This window comes from Acinonyx jubatus, chromosome B2, assembly GCF_027475565.1.
Source record: "Acinonyx jubatus isolate Ajub_Pintada_27869175 chromosome B2, VMU_Ajub_asm_v1.0, whole genome shotgun sequence".
Taxonomy (NCBI): Eukaryota; Metazoa; Chordata; class Mammalia; order Carnivora; family Felidae; genus Acinonyx; species Acinonyx jubatus.
The window spans coordinates 80352495-80360095 of NC_069385.1; the positions used below are offsets into that span (position 1 = coordinate 80352495).

The window sequence follows — 7601 nt, forward strand, 5'->3', positions numbered from 1 at the left end:
GTCCCTTGGTATATGGTGCTGGATCCCACAGCTCCCACAAAGACACTTTTGTCCATGGATGAATGTCAAATTGTTGTTATAATTGAGTGGCATATAAGTTTGGGATGCCTGTTTGGGCATGTTTTTGATGTCTCTCCTTTGCACCCTATTTTCTAAAATTTAGTCATTTTTTACTGTCATCACGGAGACTGAGAAATCCCACAATCTTGTGTCTATAAGCTAGAGAACCAGGAAAGCCAGTGGTATAATTCAGTTCAAGTCTGAAGTTCTGAGAACCAGGGCAGCCAATGCTATATATCTCAGCCTAAGGGCAAGAGAAGTTGAGATGAGTTGTCTCTACTCGACAAGTAAAACAGGAAAAAAGGGATTATCCATTTTAGTATCGGACAAGGAAGAGTATTAATATGGATATAAGTGTGGATAAGTAATTGGATTCGGTGATGGAGATGTGAAGTAATATTTTTTTTTCATTTTATTTTTAAATTCACATACACTAAAGTTCATTCCTCTGATACACAGTTCTAAGTCTTTAACAAATGAATAGGTTTTACATCTGTCATGACCATCCTGATGCACTCAAAAATTCTGTTGTACCACTCCTTTCTAGTTACCTCTTCAGCCCCCCCTATGATCCCTGGTTGCCACTGATCTGTTCTCCATTCCTATAGTATTGTCTTTTCCAAGATGTCATAAAAATGGAATCCTGGTTTGTAGTTTTTTTGGTCCAACTCTTTACACTTAGAAAAGTGCATGGGAGATTCATCCATGCTGTACCACGTTATCAATATATTGTTGCTTTTCATTGCTGACTAGTGTTTCATTATACCAGTGTACTACTGTTTGTTTATTCTTTCACTGGCTGAAGTTATCTAGATTGCTGTAAACAAAGTTGCTATAAACAGCTATATGCAGATTTTTGTGTGTTCACAAGTTTTCATTTCTTTTGGATAAATATCTAGGCATGGGATTACTGAGCCTTCTGCTAGGTGTATATTTAATTTATTAAGAAACTGCCAGGTGCACCTGGGTATCTGAGTTGCTCAGTTGGTTATGTCTGACTTTTGATTTCAGCCCAGGTCGTGATTTCAGGGTCATGGGATTGAGCCCCAAATCAGGCTCTGCGTTAAGCATGGAGCCTGCTTAAGATTCTTTTCCCCCTCTTCCTCTACCCCTTCCCCATATGCATATGCTTGCTCTCTCTCTCTCTTTCACTCTTTCTCTCAAAAAAAAAAAAAAAGGAAAATTCTATACCTCCCCATACTCCTTCACTCTGCCCAGTGAGTATGACCCCTCATCACCACCTCATGGCAGATAGTCTCTCCTTCGCTGTCCTGCCCACCTTTCCCTTGTAGTGTATTCAATAAATTTCTATCTCTTAAAAAAGAAAGGAAGGAAGGAAGGAAGGAAGGAAGGAAGGAAGGAAGGAAGGAAGGAAAGAGAAACTGCCAAATTGTTTTCCAAGGTAAAATCAAAATGTAAGAGCAATTCAGCTACTCCATATCCTCACAGCATTCAATATTGTCCAAAATTTAGTCATTCTAAAAGGTATGCAGGGATTCTCATTGTGTTTTAATTTGTATTTTGATAATATTTGACGATGATAAACATATTTTAAAATGTTTAGTTGCCATCTGTATGTCTTCTCTGGTGAAGTGTCTTTAACTTTTTTTGCTCATTTAAAAAAATGTCTTCTTATTGTTGAGTTTTAAACATTTCTTTATATATTTTAGATTCAAGTCCTTGTTAGAAGTATGATTTGAAAATATTTTCTCTAGTCTGTGGCTTGTCTTTTCCTTCTTCTAACAGAATTTTCACAAAGCAAAGGTTTTAAATTTTGATAAAGTCCAATTTATTCATTCATTTTTTTTCATGGATTTTTTTTTGGTGCTATACCTAAGAAATCTTTGCCTAGTCCAATATCAAAATACTTTTCTCCTATATTTTCTTCTGTAAGTGTTTTGTCTCATGGTTTCATTAGATATATGATTTATTTTGTGTTAATTTCTTTAGGTGTGAGGTATAAGTAGAATTTCTTTTTTCTTTTCCTTTTCTTTCTTTCTTTTTCTGTCTTTCTTTCTCCTTCCCCCCCTTTTCTTTTCTTTCTTTTCTTTTCTTTTCTTTGCTGTTCAATTTTTCCAGCACCATGTGTTTAAGAGATTCCTTTCCCTATTACATTGTCCTTGCAATTTTGTAAAAAAATGATTTGTAAAAATTAATATAATTATATTGGTGTTGGTCTTCTTTTCTAAGTGCTTTGATTTTCTTGGTAAAATAAGCAAAATCACAACCTGAAAATTAGGAAGGTAGAATAACTGTTGGAATTTAAGTATAAAGAAAAGAGATATAAAATTAATTTATTAATTCAACAACTTATAAGTATGCCTATTGTGTACCAGGCACTATTTTAATTTCTGGGTATACATTGGTAAGAAAAATAGACAAATCTTCTGTCCTGAGAGGATTCTCATTTTAGTGTGTTGAAATATACCTGTAGGAAAATGAGTGATTGAAGTAAAATGTAAGTAGAATTCCAACCAACCTTAAAGGCCCACTTGAGGATAGTGGGTATACATTTAATTGAGAACAATCAGCAAAGCGTCTATTCTCCAGATTTATTTATTCATTCATTCATTCATTCATTCATTCTCCAGCTGCTCATATGCCAGACTGTAGACTGGTCAGATATTGACTTAACTGGGTTAGGAATTTCACCAAGAGGATATGGTAGAGAGAGAATACGGCAAGGGTATTGAGAGTGTATGTGATTATGATCAATGATCTTGAAACCTCAGGAGAAATAGAAAACATGAGACAAGCAAGAGAAGTGAAAAAATGATAAAGTAAATTAATTGAAAGTTATGGCCATCAAAGGATTGTTGAGGAGGGTTCAAGGAATGAGATGGAAAGACAGAAGGTAGTGGTTGGTCAATAAGGTCCTAGAAATTGAGATTATAGATGGTGAGAGGTCCTGTTCTTGGTAATGACAGGGAATGATGAGTTATTTGCTAAAATAGTTTAGGGGGTAAGATATTAGTGTAAGGGGTAAGCAGGTACTGTAATCTTCGAGGAATGAGGTGAGATTGAATGGCCTAGACATCTGTAGATATCTGCATCTAAATGGGGTATATTAGTTTCATAATCCTTCTGTAAAGAATTAGCACAAAATTGCAGTTCTGGAAGTCAGAATTCTAAAATCACTTACACTGGGCTAATGTCAAGGTGTCAACAAGGCTGGTTCCTTTTGGAGGCTTTGAACAAAAAGATCTATTTCCTAGTCTTTTAGGCTTTCTGTGGCTTCCTTCATTCCTTGGCTTGTTTCCTTTTCCATCTTTAAAGCACATCACTCAACTCTCTGCTTCTATGGTCCTACCAACCCTCTCTTCTTTTGTCAAATCTCTCTCTGCCTTCCTCTTATAAGGCCATTTATTATATTTAGGATGTACTTGACCTGGATAATCCAGGATACTCTCCCCATATCAAGACCCTTAACTTAATCAAATCTTTGCCATATAAGATAACATTCACAGGTTCTAGGAATTAAGACCTGGATATTTTGGGGGACCAGTATTTAGCCCACTACATGATGGTATAGACTGATGGAATGAGCTTCAAAGGAGCCTGGAGGTTTAGTAGGAAAGAAATTTAATGGTCTGGAAGTATCAATGAGGCAAAGGAGGACACCCATTTCTATATCATAAAGGACAAGGAGAGAAAATAGTCTCCCCTTAAGAGGGACTAAAGAAAAACAGTAGTATCAGAGACTAGTCAGATTTCCACTGGAGCATAAAGGTAGAAGGAACTTTTTCAGAAAGTTAATGATAGTGAAGATTTTGCTGATCACCTATCTTGAACTCTGGGCATAAGGGAAGTATTTGAGGAGAGGGAAAGTGTGAGATTGAGTACAATTTGTAGATATGCTCTATTTTCCGAGGTTATAAAATGTTGTTGAAAAATATGGGACCAATCTAACGTATTTTCCCCTTATTGGTCACTTAGTGTTTCTGTCTGAATGTTTTACTCCATATCTTTAAAGTACAAAGTAACTTTACTAGATATGAGTGTTGACTACTCTTGGGTTTACTTTCCAAGTACTCAGTGTGCCCAATTCAATATGTAGAAACAGTGTTGTTGTTGTTGTTTTTCAGAAGAAAAAATGCTTTGTATTGCGCTTTAAATTTTTATTTTTTTCAATTGTTATGTTTTCCTTCTTTAGGTATTTCAACTACACCTAAGTTTTCTTTGAATGTCTTTTATATCTTTCACTTGAAAATCCTTTGTATCTTTATTTCTGTTTCATTATAGTCCCTTTTTCCCTCTTCTTTCCTCTATTTCTCCTACTTTGCTTTGAATTTATATATTCTTGTATTTCTTCACATTTTGTCTTTAATTTTTTTTCACTTTCTTTTTATTTATCCGTGACTTCTATTAACCTTTTAAAAAATATATATATGTTTGTCTAGTCATTTTATCTGAGATGTTCTAATTTTGACTTACACTCTTCTTTCAGAGCTTTGATAATCTTATTTGATTATAATCTTGTTTCATATGTTTGAATGCAATAGCATTTCCTGGATTATTAGTAGGATGTTTCTATATGGGAGTATGGCTGGGCTATGGTAGCTCTTGCCCCAAAGCTCAAGAGCTTTGCTATCTATCTAATCTCTATATCTATCATCTATCTATCTATCTATCTATCTATCTATCTATCTATCATCCGTCTGCCTATCATCTGTCTACATGTTTTAGCCACTTACACATCTTCCAGGGCTGGCCCAGTATGATTCAGGTAGGTTTCCTGCCTCTATTTCTGTACTGTCTAGAGCTCTACTAGCCTTGCTTTTTGTGGTGATCTCATCGTTAACATTCTTCATTGCTATTACAGTACTCTATGCACTACTGATTTCTTCTGCCACAGAGTATCTGAGCTTTATCTCTCCCTGGGATCCCCAGTGTTCTCCCCCTTCCCAATGTGATTTCTGTTTCTGTAGTTTTACTTCAGAGTGGACCTTTCCTTCTACAAGGGAAGGTTTATTAGACATTTTTGTATTCCACTAGTGATTTGGTCTCTTCTACATTATTTGAATATCTTGTTTCTCCATTAGTTGGTGTCCTGGAATCTTTGTGCACTAACCTCTTATTTGAAGCCTAGAGGGACTTCTTTAAAATATATTAGTTGTCCTCAAATTTACTCACATAGGGTTACATTCAGTCTGTGGTCCTCTCCTTATGGGGTTAAGTATTTATTGGTGACTACTTACACATCCTTCCACTTATTTTCTTTTTACTACTAACACTGTATAGCTAGCTGTTGGAGTTGGACGACCTATGTTATTACTGGTATTTTGGCTTCACCTGAATACTCAGGAGCGTTCCTTATTACCTAGTTTTATTGAAGATATCATTGGCCATTTTAATTTTCTTCAAGTGCCTTAATTGTACTTTTAGCATTTTTTGTGTGAGGGGATTTGAGGAGATTATAAAAAATTTACTAAGTCTCTTTTCACTGCCTTCATATTGCCTCTAGAAGCCTCTCCTTGCTCTTTTTTTAATTTTTTTAATCTTGAAGGATGTCTTTGTTTCCAGCATTATTAAATTTCATGATGGCATGCCTTTGAGTCTATTTTTATACTTTCACTGGGTACTTTCTTGACTCTCTCAAAGTGGGCACTCAGGTCTTTAAGTACTTTGAAAATCTCTTAAATAATTTATTTGATTTTTTCACTCTATTTTTTTCTTTTATTTCTTTCTGGAACGTCTTTAATTGGATATTGAGTATAATGAAGGCCTTCTGCTATATTTTTCACTTTACTCTCCTATTTTCCATTTTCTTGTCTTTTTGGCATACTGTGTAGGAAATTTTTTTCAATTCCTTCTTCCAAACTGCCCACTGAGTTTTTCATGTCTACTCTTCTTTTTGAAAACCTGAGAGCTTTTAATTTTTGTCCTCTGAGTGTTTTTTTTCTTTATTTTTTATAGCATCCTATGATGGCTCTTGGATGCAATAACTTATTTCTCTCAGGACATTAATGATAGTTAAGGTTTATTATTTTTTAAAGTTTTTTTCTCCTTATGTAGTTATTTTTTCTTTTAATCTATTGGGTTGGTTTTTCTTTGATTTTATAAGCCTTCTTAAAATGGTAATCTTTGGTTGAAAGCTCATATATAAAATTAGAGCAAGTTATGGAGTATGTGATAAAATTCTGATTAATCTTAATTAATTTAAAATTTAATTTTATTAATAATTTCTTACAGCTGGAAAGAAGGGGATTGGAGGGTGATAGCTAATGGGTATGGAGTTTCTTTTTGGGGTAATTAAAAGTCAATTGTGATGACAATTGCACAGCTCTATGAATATATTACAAATCATTGAATTATACTTTAAATGGGTACATTTTATGATATGTGAATTATATCTCGATAAAGCTGTCAAAAATATACTTGTAATTCTCTGCTAATGTAAGAGAGAAACAGTAACCTACAGACTTTGGAACAAAGAGGGAGATCTAAGTCTTAATGTATGAGTAAATTTTCAACAAATTCTCATGCTTTTAGCGCTCATTGAATCCATTTCCAAAAATATTATTCTGCCAATTCTTCAGGTATTTACGTATTTATTTTAAATCAAGAGTTCAAGAGATTGCATCTTCAACTGTTTTTTTTAATGTTTTTTTATTTTTGAGAGAGATAGAGAGAAAGACAGACCATGAATGGGGGAGGAGTAGAGAGAGACAGAGACACAGAATCTGAAGCAGGTTCCAGGCTCTGAGCTGTCAGCACAGAGCCCGATACATGGCTTGAACTCACAAACTGCGAGATCATGACCTGAACTGAAGTTGGATGCTTAACAGACTGAGCTACCCAGGCGACCTTGAACTTTTTATACTATAGGTTTAAGATTAACCTTTCTCAATGTGCTCTTAGTTACCATTTTTCTGCTTACCTTCCAGCTTTTAAAATAGTTGCTGTTTTCTTGTCTCACTCTGCTTTAATGGGTTTATATCTTAAGAGACTTTCATTACATTTTTTTAACAACTGATAATCAATTTATTAAAAAGGATGTTTTCTGCATCTGCAATGGTGACTTCAACCTCAACTCCTGGCTCAATAGTGATGGAAGTAATCTGTTTAATAATGTCAGAAGGACTGCAAATCAGTGAAAATGATCCCAAGTCTTAGAACCTTCACCATAAGCAGTTTTTCTTGTAGTGATTCTCAGAATCACAGGTCCTTTCACTTTGGGATTCTTTTCCCTTGCATCTCTGATCAAGTCAGCACATACCTTCTCCAAAGGGTTTACACTGTGGCTAGTTAGAGTAATTCTAATTTGGTGAATCGCCACCTTTGGTTCCGTGGGTGCCTTCCCAGTGTCTTTAAAAGCCATGGCTGCAGCATAGCTTCCTAACCAACTTGCTCCTCAGCAGAAGCAAACAGCAGGGAGTCAGAAATAGGAGCAGGGTGCCCAGAGCTCTGCTGGATCTGCCACCATATTCCTCAAACAGCTTAAGAGACTTTCACTGAAGTTTTAATCAAGTTTTAGGAGGAAATAAAAATAATGCATGTTTTTATTCAGAAACCTTTATCTGGAAGTCAATAGGCTACAT

At 35.1% G+C, this 7601-nt stretch overlaps 1 pseudogene; it reads right to left on the reverse strand.

Annotated features, from left to right (window-relative positions):
- Nucleotides 1-7025: 7025 nt before the first annotated feature.
- On the reverse strand, nt 7026-7381 carry LOC106969786 (40S ribosomal protein S20-like; annotated as a pseudogene).
- Nucleotides 7382-7601: the final 220 nt, after the last annotated feature.